This window comes from Eschrichtius robustus, chromosome 14 (assembly GCF_028021215.1).
Source record: "Eschrichtius robustus isolate mEscRob2 chromosome 14, mEscRob2.pri, whole genome shotgun sequence".
Taxonomy (NCBI): domain Eukaryota; kingdom Metazoa; phylum Chordata; class Mammalia; order Artiodactyla; family Eschrichtiidae; genus Eschrichtius; species Eschrichtius robustus.
The window spans coordinates 54,568,870-54,588,719 of record NC_090837.1 but is presented as its reverse complement, the minus strand read 5'-3'; positions in this window follow the sequence as shown (position 1 = coordinate 54,588,719).

Below are 19,850 nucleotides of genomic sequence, written 5' to 3'. Positions count from 1 at the left end.
CGATAATTACCTTAAATGTAAATGGATTAAATGCTCCAACCAAAAGACATAGACTGGCTGAATGGACACAAAAACAAGACCCGTATATATGCTGTCTACAACAGACCCATTTCAGAACTATGGACACATAGAAAGTGAGAGGATGGAAAAGATATTCCAAGCAAATGGAAAATAAAAGAAAGCTGGAATAGCAGTTCTCATATCAGACAAAATAGACTTTAAAACAAAAACTATTACAGGAGACAAAGAAGGACACTACATAATGATCAAGGGATCAATCCAAGAGGAAGGTATAACAATTGTCAATATTTATGCACCCAACATAGGGGCACCCCAATACATAAGGCAAATACTAACAGCCATAAAATGGGAAATCGACAATAACACAATCATAGTAGGGGATTTTAACACCCTACTTTCACCAGTGGACAGATCATCCAAAATGAAAATAAATAAGGAAAAGCAAGCTTTAAATGACACATTTAAAAAGATGGACATAACTGATGTTTATAGGATATTACATCCAAAAACAACAGAATACACTTTCTTCTCAAGTGCTCTTGGAACATTGTCCAGGGTAGATCATATCTTGGGTCACAAACCAAGCCTTGGTAAATTTAAAATAATTGAAATCATATCAAGTATCTTTTCTGACCACAACGCTATGAGACTAGATATCAATTACAAGAAAAAATCTGTAAAAAATACAAACACATAGAGGCTAAACAATACACTACTTAATAACTAAGATATCAGTGAAGAAATCAAAGAGAAAATCAAAAAAGACCTAGAAGCAAAAGACTATGAAAACACGAAAATGCAAAACATATGGCATTCAGAAAAAGCAGTTCTAAGAGGGAAGTTTATAACAATACAATCCTACCCTAAGAAACAAGAAACATCTCAAATAAGCAACCTAACTTTACACCTAAAGAATTAGAGAAAGAAGAACCAAGAAACCCCAAAGTTAGCAGAAGGAGAGAAATCATAAAGATCATATCAGAAATAAATGAAAAAGAAATGAAAGAAAAGATAGCAAAGGTAAATAAAACTAAAAGCTGGTTCTCTGAGAAGATAAACAAAATTGATGAACCATTATCCAGACGCATCAAGAAAAAAAGGGAGAAGACTCAAATCAATAGAATTAGAAATGAAAAAGGAGAAGTAACAACTGACACTGCAGAAATACAAAGGATCATGTGAGATTACTACAAGCATCTATATGCCAATAAAATGGACAACCTGTAAGAAATAGACAAATTCTTAGAAATGCACAACGTGCTGAGACTGAACCAGGAAGAAATAGAAAATATAAACAGACCAATCACAAGCACTGAAATTGAAAGTGTGATAAAAATCTTCCAACAAACAAAAGCCCAGGACCAGATGGCTTCACAGGCGAATTCTACCAAACATTTAGAGAAGAGCTAACACCCATCCTTCTCAAACTCTTCCAAAATATAGCAGAGGGAGGAGCACTCTCAAATGCGTTCTACGAGGCCACCATCACCCTGATACCAAAAGCAGACAAAGATGTAACAAAAAAAGAAAACTAAAGACCAATATCACTGATGAACACAGATGCAAAAATCCTCAACAAAATACTAGCAAACAGACTCCAACAGTACATTAAAAGGATCATGCAACATGATCAAGTGGGGCTTATCTCAGGAATGCAAGGATTCTCCACTATATGCAAATCAATCCATGTGATACACCATATTAACAAATTGAAGTAGAAAAACCATATGATCATCTTAATAGATGCAGAGAAAGCTTTCGACAAAATTCAACACCCATTTATGATAAAAACCCTCCAGAAAGTAGACATAGAGGGAACTTACCTCAACATAATAAAGGCCATATATGACAAACCCACAGCCAACATCATCCTCAATGGTGAAAAACTGAAAACATCTCCACAAGATCAGGAACAAGACAAGGTTGCCCACTCTCACCACTATTATTCAACATAGTTTTGGAAGTGTTAGCCACAGCAATCAAAGAAGAAAAAGAAATAAATGGAATCCAAATCGGAAAAGAAGAAGTAAAGCTGTCAGTGTTTACAGATGACATGATAGTATACATAGAGAATCCTAAAGATGCTACCAGGAAACTACTAGAGGTAATCAATGAATCTGGTAAAGTTGCAGGATACAAAATTAATGCACAGAAACTTCTTGCATTCCTATACACTAATGAAGGAAAATCTGAAAGTGAAATTAAGAAAACAATAGCATTTACCATTGCAACATAAAGAATAAAATACCTAGGAATAAACCTACCTAAGGAGGCAAAAGACCTGTGTGCAGAAAATTATAAGACACTGATGAAAGTAATTAAAGATAATACAAATAGATGGAGAGATATACCATGTTCTTGAATTCGAAGGATCAACATTGTGAAAACGACTACACTACCCAAAGCAATCTACAGATTCAATGCAATCCCTATCAAACTGCTACTGGCATTTTTCACAGAACTAGAACAAAAATTTCACAATTTTTATGGAAACACAAAGACCCTGAATAGCCAAAGCAATCTTGAGAAAGAAAAACGGAGCTGGAGGAATCAGGCTCCCGTAGTTCAGACTATACTACAAAGCTACAGTAATCAAGGCAGTATGGTAATGGCACAGAAACAGAAATAAACATCAATGAAACAGGATAGAAAGCCCAGAGATAAACCCACGCACAGTTGGTCATACTATCTTTGATAAAGGAGGTAAGAATATACAATGGAGAAAAGACAGCCTTTTCAATAAGTGGTGCTGGGAAAACTGGACACCTACATTGTAAAAGAATGAAATTAGAACATTTTCTAACACCATACACAAAAATAAACTCAAAATGGATTAAACACCTAAATGTAAAGCCAGGCACTATCAAACTCTTAGAGGAAAACATAGGCAGAACACTGTATGACAGAAATCACAGCATGATCCTTTTTGACCCACCTCCTAGAGAAATGGAAATAAAAACAAAAATAAACAAATTGGACCTAATGAACCTTGAAAGCTTTTGCACAGCATAGGAAACCATAAACAAGACAAAAAGACATTCCTCAGAATGGGAGAAAATATTTGCAAATGAAGCAACTGACAAAGGATTAATCTCCAAAATTTACAAGCTGCTCCAAAGAAGATATACAGATTGCCAACAAACAAATGAAAGTATTCTCAAGATCATTAATCATTAGACAGATGCAAGTCAAAACCACAATGCGATATCATCTCACACCGGTCAGAATGGCCATCATCAAAAAATCTACAAACAATAAATACTGTAGAGGGTGTGGAGAAAAAGGGACCCTCATACACTCTTGGTGGGAATGTAAATTGATACAGCCACTATGGAGAACAGTATGGCGGATCCTTAAAAAACTAAGTATAGAACTACAATATGACCCAGAAATCCCACTACTGGGCATATACCCTGAGAAAACCATAATTCATAAAGAGTCATGTACCACAATGTTCATTGCAGCTCTATTACAATAGCCAGCACATGGAAGCAACCTTAGTGTCCATCATCAGATGAATGGATAAAGAAGAGGTGGCACATATATACAATGGAATATTACTCAGCCATAAAAAGAAACAAAATTGAGTTATTTGCAGTGAGATGGATGGACCTAGAGTCTGTCATACAGAGTGAAGTAAAGTAGAAAGAGAAAAACAAATACCGTATGCTAACACATAGATATGGAATCTAAAAAAAAAAAAAAAAAAAAAAAAAGATCATGAAGAACCTAGGGGCAAGACAGGAATAAAGATGCAGACCTACTAGAGAATGTATTTGAGAACACAGGGAGGGGGAGGCATAAGCTGGGACAAAGTGAGAGAGTGGTAGTTTATATATGGACATATATACACTACCAAATATAAAATAAATAGCTAATGGGGAGCAGTCACATAGCACAGGGAGATCAGCTGGGTGCTTTGTGATCAGCTAGAAGGGTGGGATAGGGAGGGTGGGAGGAATGCAGACGCAAGAGGGAAGAGATACGGGGATATATAGATATACATATGTATGACTGATTCACTTTGTTGTAAAGCAGAAACTAACATACCATTGTAAAGCAATTATACTCCAATAAAAATGTTAAAAAAAAACACAATGTGTAAAATTGGTTTTCTGAGATATGTGTACAATGAGAATTTGCAAAACTTCTGAGAATGAGTGATAAATGTATCTCTGAGCTAGTAGTAGAAAAGCAGAAAAGGCAAAGAGGAATGAATATTCCACTGGAGATAAAATTCACAAATGAAATAAGATGGTTAGTACACCTCTTGAGAACTTAGTAATAACCTAGTGGAAAGACTGTAATTTACTCACAAGATATTACTGTGCTGGCTCCAAAACATTTTTTTAAGTGTGATATAGACCTTAAAATTGAAAGCAATAGTAAGTGATCAGAATTACAGAATTGAAATTTTTCAAAGTAAATCACTTTGACCTTAGAAAAATCTCAAACCCATAAAATCTGTATTTTTTAATAAATAACTTCTTGGTGAATCCTTGGTAGTAAATTTCATACAAACTTTACCCTTCAGTAATTAAATCAATAAATTATTCTACGCTATGGGGCTTTTAGATACAAAATAAATTTTGGAGGGGATTTGACAGAAAAATTGATTTTCTTTTCTTTCAGTTTTTAGTCTCAGCTGTTCTTTCAGGAGAGGAATTCAATAGTATAAGTATTCATTCTTCCAGCTGATTCTGAATTGATGACAGTAACACCATATTACCAGTTTTGATGGGAATGATTAACTCAATGCTTTTTATAGCTTGACAAGGATGTGGGGGATAGATGCTAGGATGCATGCAGTAGTTACTACATTACACATCAAGATAGTCCATTTAATGATACTATTTTGGTGCAAAGAACTTTGATATTTATAACAATACCATTGCTCCAAAATACTTCAAGCATTATTCCTATCATTTCCTAACAGTAGTCGCAATATAAACCTGTACCTGACTCTGACTCACTCTCCATCCGTAAGTCTCAACTCATCTTTGATCCCACCTAGCACTGACCCACCATATAGCCTTTAATTTTTTATTTCACAAAGCTGCTAAATCTACCTAAACCTATTCACTCTTATTTGAACATGACAGGATCTCTCACACATCCTTTCCACATGCTATTCTTATGACTCTCTTCAGTCAAGTCGGCCACCTTTGTTAACCTATGTGCCTGTGACTTCCTCAGTGAAACCTCTGAAATTTCCTTGTACTCTAGAAACATTTTGTTCATATAGCTATTAGAGCTCCTAAAAATCATGTTTTGTAATTGTTTGTATATTGTGTCTCCACTATACATCATTCTCTTTAGTGTTAATAACAGTGAATAATTCATCTTTGAATTTGAAGAACCAAGTAGAAACCAAAAGATATGATTGTTGTCCCAAGGCTTTTTATAAAAATAATAGAATGAATGAATAAATGAGTGAACAAATGAAATGAAAGTCAGTGAGGTCTTTCGAAGGAATGCCAGGAATCAACTTTCATGCAGGAAGAAGTTGCAGTTGGAATTGGAGAGACTGGTGTGGGAGGAACACAGCAGAGGCTGTTGGAGCTCCTAAAATCCTATAGCTTCTTCCTCTCTGCTTCCACATGTGTTAGGCCCTGACCAGGGGCTCTATCTCTTTCAATGATGGATGGTACATTTCATCTATTTAAATCACTGGGCACCTAATGAGTAATAAGGATTTGCATTTTAAAACCAATACTTCTCTTAGTGCAGTGTTAAGAAACCCAAACCATTGCTGGCACTGGGCAGGTAGAACTACAAGGGAAATGATAAAGTTCTAATGAGAATGAGTGTATATGATTAAACATAATAAAATGTTTTTAGGCACAGTCAGTAAAAAGACATTGTAGAAAATACAGTTCAATGATATGGTACAATAAAACACCCTTGTTCCAACCATTAACCAACTTCCCTTGAAGTGAAGACATCTCCACTGGATGACTGGCCTTGAATTAGGCCATCCGTATAATGCACAGTGACATAAATTGTCATTACAAGCAAATGGACATTTACAAAGTGGTACATGCGGGAATAGTAACAAAGCTGGAAGGCTAGGCCTGGGAACTTTGTATCTTATGGAGATGCTTTTCATAAAAAGGCAGTGGGACTATAAGGGATCATTGACACTTCTAAAGATGGATATTAATAGCAACATTTCATCTATGTGTGATACTGTTGATTTTAACACATTCATATTCTCAGAAGAAACCATGTTGTTAAAAATAATTAGATCATGATACTTGACTTTTTTGGGGAATTTATATTTATCAAAATAATACATACATATTATACTTTTCATTATTAGTAATTTATATTTTAATTTTAATGCCTGAAAATCATTTCATGTTTATAACAAAGTATACTTAACCATTTGGGGGGATGCTGTGGATGAGTTATATTTTTGTTGGAAATATACTCTAAAATACATCCAGGTTACTCCATAAAATGGGGGTCCATCACCACCACATAAATCAAAGTGAAGGTGAAAGGGAGAGGAATTTTTAAAAATCATCAAATTTATGAAGTATCTATCATGTGATTATTATTACATTTTGTCAATTTATATCTAAGCTTATGTAATTATCAAGATAACCTGACAATATATCTTTTCAGATGAGGATACCTGAGCTCAGAGGTTAAAAAACTAACTCAAGAACTGAGAGTTGCTATATACCTTATCCAGCACTTGCACATTGTTTTTTCTGGCTTCAAACCCAATGTTCTTCCCATCACTACACTTTTCACCTACATCTTCTAGTGAGATCAAAACAGTTTTCCTGTGTGAGAACAAAGGAACATGCATGCCATTCTTCATATCTATTCTTCTCTCCACTCCAAGACAAGTCTCAGGACAAAAAACACAGGGCAAAAGAAGAGAACAAATATCAAGCCAGATGTCTCTAATTCCTATTACAATGTCTGGAAACAACACAGATTTATTCCCACATTGACATCTGTGCTAATCCTCTCTCTAGCATCTCTGTAGGAAGTTTTGCTTGGAAGTTTTCCTGCAAATCTCAGGTGCAATCTTTACTTGGGTGCAATCTCACAGTCCTTTACTACCATGACTTCAGGGAGGTAATAACAGTTAATGTAGTTGACTAGGTATAACCTGCCTACCTCAGGGTGTAGCCCAAGCATTCACTGTTTACTTTTTATTCTCCACTGTTTCTTTTCTGTCATCAGATGTCAAATGGGGACACTTGGCCTCTGGTCATACACTCAATGTATTTTATTACTATTTATATGCTTGTGACAAATAAATATTTTTATCTGAATGAATCAGTTTCACAATTGTTATCAAATAAATTTTATACCTTTCCATCATCTTATCTTTTGGTAAGGATTTTGTGTCCACCTATCCAAATTCTATCTGTTTTTAACTCCAAGATAACATTCAAATTATCTTTGAGACTCCAGCTACTCAAGCCACATTCAGTTCTACTTTGTTGATTATGTCTTCTTGGTATTTGGAAAGTATTACAACTTTTTTCTATATGTTGAGAATATATTCGTTATCTCATATTGTCAAAACTAAATATCATAGGCTGGGTGGATTAAACAACAGAAATTAATTTTCTCATAGTTCTGGAAACTGGAAGTCTGAGATCAGAGTACCAGCATGGTCAAGTTCTGGTGAGAGCTCTATTCTTTGTTTGCAGATGGCTGCCTAATTGCTGTATACTAATGTCTCTTACTTTTCTTATAAAGGCACCAGGTCTATCAGATAAAGGCTCTACTTTTATGACTTCATCCAACTTTAATCACCTCTTTAAAGACCTTCAATAGTCACAGGGCGGGGGTTAAGGCTTTAACATATGAATTTCGAAGGGGAATGCAATTCAGTCCAAGTGGATGGTTATTGTTTCATGACTGCTTGCCTGGCAAATTTTGTGGGCAAGACTTCTTTGAACTCTCCTAAACAGTAAGCTCAACCAATCAACACTGCTGAACTGGTTGTATAGCTATACAATTCAGGATAAAAAGTAGCTTCAAAATATCACAATGTCCGACCAAAATGTTCATAATGGATGTCATTGTTGCTAATGCTATCTAACATGCAATGAAATTCTTTCATTGTTTGATATTTTCAATTTTAAAAGTTAGGCACATAGCTGTTTGTTCATTTCCAGCTCTGCTCTGGCACTTTTACCATTTTACGCCCTTTGATAGGATAGGGAGTGACAGGAGGGGAGAATGTGTGTGTGTGTATGTGTATGTTACACAATCACACACCCCTTCCTGAACAATGTAATATAAATGCAAATAAACTGATTGATTGACAAGAGAAGTCCTTGATTAAATACTACAGGGGAATGAAACTATAATGTAAAGTCCTATTTTTTGAAACAACAGTTGATAATTCAAATAATACTATTCTAACCAAAAGACATGAAATGAATTCAAATTGTAATTATGATAACCTTTATAACTTCAACCTGACCAGGAAGATGAAAATTAAATGGAAAATATGTCTCTAAACCCCCATAGGCTACAAAGAAAATTATTCACTGAGGATAAGAGAAGAAAGCTGTCTTTTAAGAACAGCACCACAAAATACTATGCAATCAAGTAGACCAGGCAAATATAAGGAAGGTAGTATCCGACACCAGCTTTTATTCATATTTAAAGGGCAACTGGGTGAAAGCTAAGATCTCTGGCTCTAAGATAACGGATTTCAATTTTCAGAAATATTCTGCAAAGAAATTAAAAAGGAAGATAATATTATCAAACAAGATTCCAGTGTCTTTGTTGGGCCCTAAAGACAAAGTCTCTAAATTTTCATTGTGTTCTGCACTAGAGGGGATTTTGATTCCATATAACCAGATCACCAGATCTACTGCCTCACAGAAAGCAACAGGTCCATGTCTGTGTGAGGAGAGAGAGACAACTTATTAAGGTAGGGCGTAACGCAAATCTTTAAGAGATTTCTGCTGTCATATAGGTGAAACAATTAACCCTTCATCCCAGACTCAATTTTTTCTTTTGCTTTTTCTACCAAAGAAAAGTACCCAGGAGGTGGGAAACAGACTCCAGAATTCCTCACAATACCAGCTAGGAAGAAGAGATGCATGAGTTGTAAGGAAGCTGCTCAATCAAATGGATTCAAGAATTTCACAGATGAACAGGCAAATAAATTTACTTATTTTTTAAACATTAAAATAAACCACTGCTCTGGGTTCTTTAGTGACTTGGAGGCTTTGGCTATGCTATTTAATTGACAATCTTATAAGGAAAATGCAAGTGTATAATGATTCTTACACCAAGAGGCAAACCTATCTAACCAGCATGGCCTTTCTGAGCACCTAGTTGTGATTCCTCCTGACCCAGGCACTGCATGACAGCACCAAGAACAGAAAGAAGAAGCAGCTATTACCCTCACATTGTTTATCATACAGCTATAGGTGAAGCTACCAAATGGTAAAAGTGTAGCTACTAACACCTTACAAAACAAATGAGTGACCAGAACAACATGCCTTAGGGGAGAATGAGAAGGCAATCATTATGAGCCAAGAAGGTGTGAAGGAGGGTTTAATAAAGGACATTGGAGAGTGGCTTGATCCTGCATAAAAGAGCAGAGGAATAACCCCATGGATGATGGAGCCCAAGTGTAGGATAACTTTGTTCTGAGCAAAGGATTGGCCCAGCCAGAGAGAGGTTTATAGTATGTCAGTTAGGAGCAAGAGCTAGAATTGACACCTATTGCTAGTGTGAAGAATATTTTAAGGCTCTAAGTGAGAACTCAGAATTCAATGCTATAACTGAGAACTGCCAGCTTTTAAGAAGGGGACTGTCATTATCAAGGAGTATTCAGGAGGAGAACTGGATGGCTCTGTCTTACAGTGTATGTATAAGGAAGTAAAGGGATTAAGAACACAGATTCTGGAGTTAGACATACCTTCATTTTAATCTCAATCTTACCTATTCTTGTGAAATCCTTGAAGTTATTGAATTTTCTGAATCTCAGTTCCTAATATGTAATATGGGACTAGTTGTAGTTGCAGTGCATTTTTAATAATAATAATCACTTTATTATTTATATTATCTCCCTATGAAATCCAGGATAATTCATAGAAACAGATAATTGAGCTAAATTATTCTGTGGTCCTGGAAAATCATGTACCCTCTTCTTTGTGAGATATTGATTTGCCTATTCACTATCATTTTCTTTTAAAAAGATTGAGATACATTTTTAAAAATGATTGTCAAAATATTTATAAATTAAAAACAAATACTAGAATGTTAATCACTATTTTCCTAGACGTAAAAGAAAAATTATAGGAGTCATTGCTTAATCCAGCTAAATACTGGTCCAAGCAACTAGAAGAGAGGAGATTTCCTCAGTCATAAGTTAAAAGCATTAGGACTTCTTGAGGGATTGAATTTAGTGGAGAGAAAGGAAGGTACACTGTTAGAGAGGGTGGTCAACAAAAATTCCCCCTGAATTTCCAGTTCAAATTGCTAAGGTGGGGTCCAGTGTTCTAGGATTTATCAAGCTCTCCAGGTGATTTTCATGCACATTAAGGTTTGAAACCATCAAACTAAAGGAATGGGACCCAATCAATTAAGTTGTCTGTTAAGTGAAGAGAACTTGAAGATGTGGCCCCAGAGCAGAATGAGAAAAAAAAAAAAAAAAAAAAAAGTAAAGAGGCAGGAAGTGAGAGTAAAGTGATGCCGTAAGACCTCAAAGACCAAAAATCAAACAAGGAGGCTGAATTTGAAAAGTGTCAAATGGATTGAGAGGTCAGAATTTATAGACGGAAAAGATGTCCCTTTGCTTTAGAACACTGGGAGCTGCTGTTGATCACAAGAGGAAATACTCAGTGGAGTGTGAATATAAGCCGGACTATGGTAGACTGATGAGCAATGACATTGAGACCATAAATGTCTAGCTATTTAAAAATACATGGCTGCACAAAAAGTAGGAGGATGATAATGTGAGGGAAGCACTGAGTCAAGGGAGAAGAGGGTTTTTTCCCCCTTAAACCAGAAAGAATTTGAATATGGTAATATAATAAGAAAAGAAACTGAGAAAAGAAGGGATTAAGACTCGAGAAAAGAAGATTACTGTGATTTAAAATGAGAAGTAATGCAGAAGAAATTTTATCTAATACATTGGATTCAAAGTACTGCAGGAAGCGACACAAAACAATTGATACACACACATACACACACATGTAAATTATGTATGAAAAATTTCCTAGCTGATGGAGAAATTCTGGCCTTTCCCACCAAATGACACTTATGACTGATTTGTGCTCTGGTCCTAGCTCTCAGCACCCAAATAAACCCTACTAATTTACCTGTTTCTACACACACCCAAATAGTGTGTGTGGAATGCATGTCATGTAGCAGATGCTGAGAAGAGGTGTTAGAATTAAAAGGTGAGAAAAGTATAGTTCATGCCATCAGCAAAATCAAATCAATATATGGATGTATTCACAGTTTCTATTTCTTGCATATCCTGCAATAGGTGTTAAGATTAAGTTTAATCTAATAATTTGAATAATTACATAGCATTATTTGAGGAGTCCCTGGAATCATTTATATGTCCCAAAATATCTCACCTACCCATCCAAATGTTAGGTAAAAGTCCTGTAAATTTGAATAATTTATGGGGCAACATACTAAGGAATAGAAGCCACTTACCACTTCCATAAGCAGTTTTTATTTATGCTCCTTTTTTTGTGGCTCAAATTATTGGACTGGAAGCAAGATAGCAGGGGTGGAAAGTAAATTACCTAGGAAAAGGGTTGTATTTCTAGCTTCTTATGTTCATACAGTCTTTGGTTCAGAAGTGCTGCCATGTAGGGAAAGGGTTGAACTTTTCTCCTATCAGAATTGTGACCCCTTGATTCGAGTCCTTATTTTCATAGCTCCACTGGTCCCAGGGACCATCCATCTTTAGCCAGAAAGATTGCTTTATTACCACATTCATCAATTTGTACTCTGGGCTTGAGTTAGAAGTGACATGGAAAGACAAAACTGTTACCTTAGTAATTGAATATGAAAGTCTATTAGGATCCACTTTCACTAATCTGATATGAAACTCACTAATGTGATATGATTTTAACACTGTATAAGCAACAGTAAATTCTGATATGATATGAATATTAATACAATGCAATGGGATACTGCTAATATGTTAATGTGGTGAGATACTACTAACAAGAGATGAGGATCTTGATTGAAAAAATTAATATTACCTTGCCATAATTCTCTGGAACTGCAGTCACCATGTTCCAAGACAGCCCTTGTCTAGATTTTAGGAATTAATCATTTGCTTTTTGAGTCACAGACGAAATAAAAGTTCAGATTATTTTGATGTTCCAAGTTAAGACATGTTGGTGAATATGGTGAACAATTGCTGTTTGCATTATTCTTATCCCCATTGTGTGCCTCTATTGACTGAATTTCATAAATTACATAAAATGAAAGCTAGACAACAGGTCAGTTATCAATATACACTTACCTAAACTCTGGGAGGAAAAGATAAAGAAAAGTGGGAAGATATGGGCTCTGATTATCTCTATACAACACCAAAGAGTCAGCTATCTGTTATTCATTCAAATATTTCCATTGTGTTATCCTTCCATTTTAAGTCTTTTTGTATTCCCTCCTAAAAATATGCAATTCTAGGCTTATACCTGTTCCACAATACCCGTTCCAAAAAAGATTCAGGGGTAATTTAGTGACCATGGCATCATAAATCAGAATATATGAATGTTTTATTTTGCTCTAAATTTTGACAAGTTTTACTGTTTTAATTCTGTTACTAACAATATGTTTCAGAGATTATAATGGAAAATGTCAAGATATCAAGGCTGAAAACAGATATCCAGACTGTGGCCAAAATTCCACTATTTGCCTCAGTCTTCTGGAATTATGCAAACTTGACCATAGATCTTTACCTTTAAAGATCTAGTAAATTAAAATACACATTAGCATTACCAACTGTAAATATATAGTGAGTTAAGAGCTCTCTTTACATAATATCTAACAGCCAATAAATTCTGTAAAATCTTGCCAATCCAGGTCTATACAAAATTTCACAGCTTAGGGTAGCTGGTAACAATCATCTCCATGTCTAAATTAGTTCATTTTACTTAAACACTTGTAATTAAAAAAATAGATTCATAGAAATGTACTCTATGGAGGGCTGGGAGTGAGATGATTGGTACATAAGAGGTATATTTGGATGTTACAGATATGCCTTAATGAGCGATGCATAATAGGGAAAGAAAGTGAGGTCTAAGCCCAAAGATGTGAGTGGTCTGATAACAAATTAAGCCTCCTGGTTGATAGTGATATTTATTGTTGATACAAGGTAGCAGTCTTCTCTAACTCCATATCAAAGAATTTTAGACCTCCCGGGTTAGGCTACAGTAACAAATGCTTCCTTCTCATTCCTACATCATCTGCATAGATATAAGTAATATGATGGCAACAGATCTTCACATTTCGTTAGAAATAGAAAAAAGACAAAGTTAGTGATAGGGAAAAAAAAAATCATTGTTAATTGGAAAAAAAAAGGATTAAGTGGTTAATTGGACTGAATGGATTGATTATTGTATCCATTATTGCCTTGGTTTATCAATTCAGACAACCTAGAACTGATTAGAGGTCATGGAAAATTCTACCATATCAACTCTTAACATATTATTTTACTAAGACAATTATCAATAGTAATATGTTAATGTCAAGTTGAATCTGGACTATAGAATCTCTCTTCTTTAAAATCTAACCATTTTTTAAAGTGAAAATGAATTTTAAAAGCATAGAACATTTTTCTGTCCTAGCAGAAAATGGGACAAATATTTTGCTATTACCCTTAAAATCGTGGCTAAACAGAACAAAAGATTCTGATGTGGGTTAGATCTCCAAAAATTGTTCCCATGTCTAGGGAAATATCAATAAATCAAAATCAAAACCAAACAAATCCCCTGAAAATTTTTATGTTTATACATAAATTTGAACAGAATAAAAATGAAAAAGCACCATTATATTTTCTATTTTTAGTTTTAGACGTTGTAGTGGGTGTTTAATCATATCATATTATGGTTTTCATTGCATTCCCCTTATTACTAATGAATTGAGCATAATTTCATGTGTTTGCTTACTATTTGACATTTTTTGAAAAGTAGCTATTCAAGTATGTTGCCATTTTTCTTTTATCTCTCCATCATTTTCTTAATAGTTTTTGAAGATATATATATGTATACAGACACACTTTGGCTATATAATATTTGTCAGTTTTATGTTCATCCAATATCTTTTCCCACAGTATAACTTGAATCCCTCCCATTTAATGATGTCTTTCATTTATAGACATTCTTAAAGTTACTGTAATAAAAAAGTGAATCTTTCCTTTTATATTTGTACTCTTTAAATCATTTTACTTTCTTTTGTTATCCTAAGGTTGCAAAGGTATTCTTTACCATCTCCTAAAAATTTGATGTCTTCCTTCAACATTTTGATATCTTACCAACCTGTACTTTATTGTGTATGGGATGAGGTTGTAGTCATGTTTACATTTTGTTTCTATATAAATATTCAACTGACTCTATGTTTTATTTATTGAAATGGCTTTTCATTTTGCACTGCTCTGTACTGCCACCTTTGTCACTAAATGGATGTTCAGAAATGCATGGTACAATTTCTAAGCTCTCTATTTTGTTCCATTAGACTATTTGTGTATTCTTGCACCAGATCATGCTGTATTAATTACTTTAGATTTATAGTTAGCTAAATTTAAGCCTTCCCAAGTTGTCCTTTATTTTCATGACTATCCTGAAACTTCTTGGTCTTTTGAATTTCCATATATATTTTAAAAAAATATTCTCAAGTTCTTTTCAAAATCTAAGAAATTTTCATTGAGATTACCTTGAGTGTTAAGACTAATTGGGGAAAAATTTAACATTTCTACAATACTTAGAATTTATGGTCCATGAAGAAGGTTGATTACTGCATTTAGTTAAGGTCTCTAATTTTTCTCAGTAATGTTTTACTTCCTGGGTAGAAACCTTGCATATCTTTTGTTAGATTTATTTCCAGCATTTACTATTTCTTAATACTATTAAAACTTGTATGCTTAGTGTTGATTTGATTATATATCTGTGTTACAATTATAGAAATACAATTATGTTTTGTATATTATCCTTGTATCCAGCAACCTTTCTAAACTCATGTCTTAATTCTAATAGATGAACTATAGCTTTCTCTGATTTTTAAAAAACTTATACAATTATGTTGCTCAACATCAATAATCATCAGAGAAATGCAAATCAAAACCACAATGAAATATCACCTCCAGTATGGAGGCTCCTCAAAAAGTTGAAAATAGAACTACTTTGTAACCCAACAGTCCTACTTGTGAGTATACATCCAAATGAAATGAAATCAGGATGTGAAAGAGATATCTGCATCCCTATGTTCATTGCAGCATTATTCACAATAACCATAGCCAGGATGTGGAAACTACCTAAGTGTCCATAAACAGATGAATGGATAAGGAAGATGTAAAATATACACACACACACACACATTGCCATTTTTGACTATATGGATGGACCTTAATAAGTCAGGCAGAGAAAGACAAATACTGTATGATATCACTTATACGTAGAGTCTGAAAAAGCCAAACTCATACAAACAGACAGTAGAATGGTGATTATCAGAGACTGAGAGATGAGGGAAATGGGATATGTTGGTTAAAGTGTACAAACTTTCAGTTATAAGATGAATACACTTTGAGGATCTAATATACAGCATGGTGGTTATAGTTAACAATACTGTATTATATACTTGAAATTTGCTAAGAGAGCAAATCTTAAATATTCTCACCACAAAAAAATGGTAATAATATGATATGATGGAGGTGATAGCTAACATTATGGTGGCAATCATTTCACAATATATAAGTATATCAAATAAACACATTGTATAACCTTAAACTTAACAATATTATATGTCAATTATATCTCAATAAAGCTGGGGGAAAATGAAAATATTAAAAAATGCATGCAATTGACTCTATAAAATTTCCCTTAATCACTGATTGAGCTGCATCCTGTATGTTACGACATGTAATATTTTTTATTATCATTCAGTTCAAAGTGTTTTCTGGCAGTCATTTTGAGTTATTCATTGTTTTTCTGGTTACTTCAATGAATAGGTCTTAATTTTTAAACACATCTAATTATCTCTTTGATGTTGGTTCCTAGCTTAATTTTATTATGACAGAGAACATATTGTGTATGATTTCAGCCCTTTAGATTTTCTTGAGATTTGTTTTATGGATAATTTAATGTATTGGGGTTTTACCAGGAATTCTACCTGTGATGAGCTTTGCATGCCAAAGTAAAGTACAAGGAAAGCACTGGCCATCTTTGGGGCATAAAATTTCATTTACTCAACACACAAAACAGTGTGCTAGATTTTAATGTAGTTCAGGATCATTTCATGGAGATTCTGAAATGTCAGACCAAGTACTCCTAGCCCAGTCCCTGCTCAGTTTCCAGTCTTGATTCTGGAATCCATTTAGTGAGGACAGTTAATCTGTGGATCAAATATTGACCCCACCCCCACACTTCTACTCTACTCCTGCCCATCCAAGGTGAAGGACTAAGGTGAGCATCAATCAATTAATAAATGAATTCCACCCAATAGATATATGGGGTTCTAACTTTTACTCTGTTAAGGAAAAATGAGTGAAAGGATTGAAGCAGAATTTGTCTTCTCAATACTTATAATGGGAAGAAAGTTCCTAGTGTGTGAGTTGTTATAACAATGAAAGATAGGGAGAATATGTTGCCTCTTCAGCAGTGAATTCCAGTGCTACAGGGATGCAAGAGATTTGATAGTGAGAGTAGAAAGAGAGAGTACAGTAGCTTGTAAAGGTAGCACAGTAGGATAAATTATTTTTAATTTTTTTATCATGGGTTAGAATTAGGCAGGTGCATAAATTAAGAAAAGTGGCAAAATTGAAGAGCCAAGCATATAGATTCAAAAGAGAGAATTTAATGAGATAAGACCCCATGTCTGCAGTAGTGCATAAACCCTCATGGTCCCAGGAATGGTAGGAACTCTTGTACTCTTCCCCAGCAAGTCCCACTAGCCCTGGCACAATAGTCACATTGTAAAATCTCCAAGCACACCCAGGAATCAGTTTCTTCCATGGGCAAAAATTTTCTTCACTCCCACACATCGGCCTTCTTACATGCTCCTATGAAACTTATCCAAGGTCTTGGCACCAAAATTAAATTCGCCAGAGACCATGATTTATAATTTAAAATGACTCAAGTCTAAAGTGATACATTTCTCAACTTTTGTCTTTGAAAGCACTTTTTAAAATCAAGCCCAACTAATTATATATACATTTTAGAATTTCTTTTTTAAAAAATGATAACATCAAAATAAAGATGTATTTTTTTAAAATATGAACAAAATGGGGAACATAATCATCATCATAGATACATAAGTATCTAAAGCAGGAAGAAACTTAGTTATCTTCTACTAAGGTTCTAGTTCAACTCTCTCAAAAACAAATGAGAAGATTGGGGTCTAGAAAGTATCAGGATATTTGTCAGTTTGTTTATTTACCCACTCCCAAGTTTTATAGACTAAAGTTTTGCACACTGGAGGAGGTAACAAGGCAAAACAATTCCAGGCCAGATGAGTATTTCAGTATTTCTATTATTTCCATGTAGTCTATAAATTTATCATAATTAGCATCACCTTCTGGAGATGAAAGAAACATTTCAATAGCACACAAGTGTATGTCTATTTCTTAATATTCAAATAAAATGAGATTTATCAAATGCCAAAAATGTATGGTCTTGTGAGAACCATGAGAAACTATGCTAGTTAACAGGCAAGCTTAAACTGTAGCCTCTATTCAGAGTAAATTATTATTTCAAACTAAATTATGAGTTTTTTTTTTTTTTTACATTTTATCCTTCCCACAACTGTGTGAAGTAAATTCTATTAGTATCCTCAGTTAACAGATGAGGAAACAATGGCCTGAGATGAGGTAATATGTAAAATCATGGATCTAATATGTGGTAGAAATGGAATTTGAAGCCAGACTCTTAGAGGCCAGAGGTCTTATTTTACACCCAAGTACCACACAGCCTCCAAAATTGGTTAAACACTTGAAGAAAAATTGATCACCAATGGCCATCTGATGCTGAGAACATAAGTGTTCTGAGGCTGGATAATAAGATAGAGGATAGAGGACTGGAGTCTGAAATAAAAGTCTCCTTAATAAAATTCCCGACATATCTCTCTCACTCACCAACCACAGTCATGGAAAAGCTTATCTGTAGAGCAGGATGCCATCAATTAAATTAGTCCAGTGCTTATTTTTTTGTATTTTCAGTCTGATAGGTGATTCATGCAAACTAGGACAGCTCCTGTTAAGAGTAAGTAGGCTGCACCAGAACAGGGCTAGTCAGAGAAGCACAGCCATGATTGGACTTAAAGTAAGCAGGGTATGGTTGTTATGAAATAAATGTTTGCGTCCCCTTCAAATTCCTATGTTGAAGCCCTAACTCCCAGTGTGATGGTATTAGGATGTGGGTCCTTTGGGCTGTAATTAGGTTTAGATGAGGCTCTGAGGTTGGAGACCCCATGGTGAGGGTAACAGTCATAAGAAAAGGAAGAGATACCAGAGCTTCCTCTCTCCACTATGTGAGGATACAGCAAGATGTTGACCATCAAGAGAGGAAGAAGGTCCTCATCAAAAGCCAAATCTGCTGTCACCTTGATCTATGACTTCTCAGCCTCCAGAATTATGAAAATTAAATGTATGTTGGTTAAGCCATCCAGTGTATGGTATTTTTTAATAGCAGCCAAGCTGACTAAGAGACTGGCCTAATTTCCAAGGAGTCAAACAAGATCATCGTAGTTGAGGGTTTATTGATGTCATGAGAAAGTCATGTTTAAGTTCCTTATCTGTAATATATGAATAATTATAGCTACCACAGAATATTTTATAAAGATTAAATGAGATGAAATTCTTAAAAAACACCCAACTCATTGTTTGCCTGAAGCTGAGTCCAGAGATCTTGTTTAAATTCCTGCTCTCAAAGTGTTTTTATTTGTTTGTTTGTTTTTATGTGAGGCTCACATCACACTTTCTTGGATACATGTAAAGGCAAAGGGACTTAACGGCCAGAAATTTGAAGATAATATGGGAAAGAGTTTGAGCATGAGCTGGGTTGTCATCTTCTAGGCACAGCCTTGGAAAGTCATTTGGCAGAAGGAACTGCAAGTTTTACACTTAGAGAAGCCAAGAAGAAAATAGACACGGAAGTGAAGGAGTCAATGTTACATGTGACCGTATGAGAGGAAGAGGAAAGCCGAGATCACAGGAAATGCAGTAGGCAGTAGTTTGTTAAATATGAAAAGTGACTAATTTTAGTTAGAAACTTTCTTTGGCTGCAATTGCGTTCATCTGAAACTGGTTGTTGATTCAAAGTCAAATGTCTGTACTGTTAAAATTATTCATGATATGAAAAAAATTACCCAAGTCTCCTGCCTATATAAATATGTATGGAGGGATGTAGGCTGTTTGTATGCACAATAAGACAGCAATGGCTAGAACTTTTCTCCTAGAGATCTGCCATAAACACCTACTGCTGAGTCATTTTGTAATAACATGATGGGTGAAAAAGTAACAGCCAAAATACCGACTTGCTCTCCCAGTACATTGCTTTAGATAGCAAAGTATAGGAAGGGACTGACAAAGTCTAGCTCCATACACCGCTCTGCACAGGACTTACTCCTTCTTCTAGAAAGTGCTCATAACA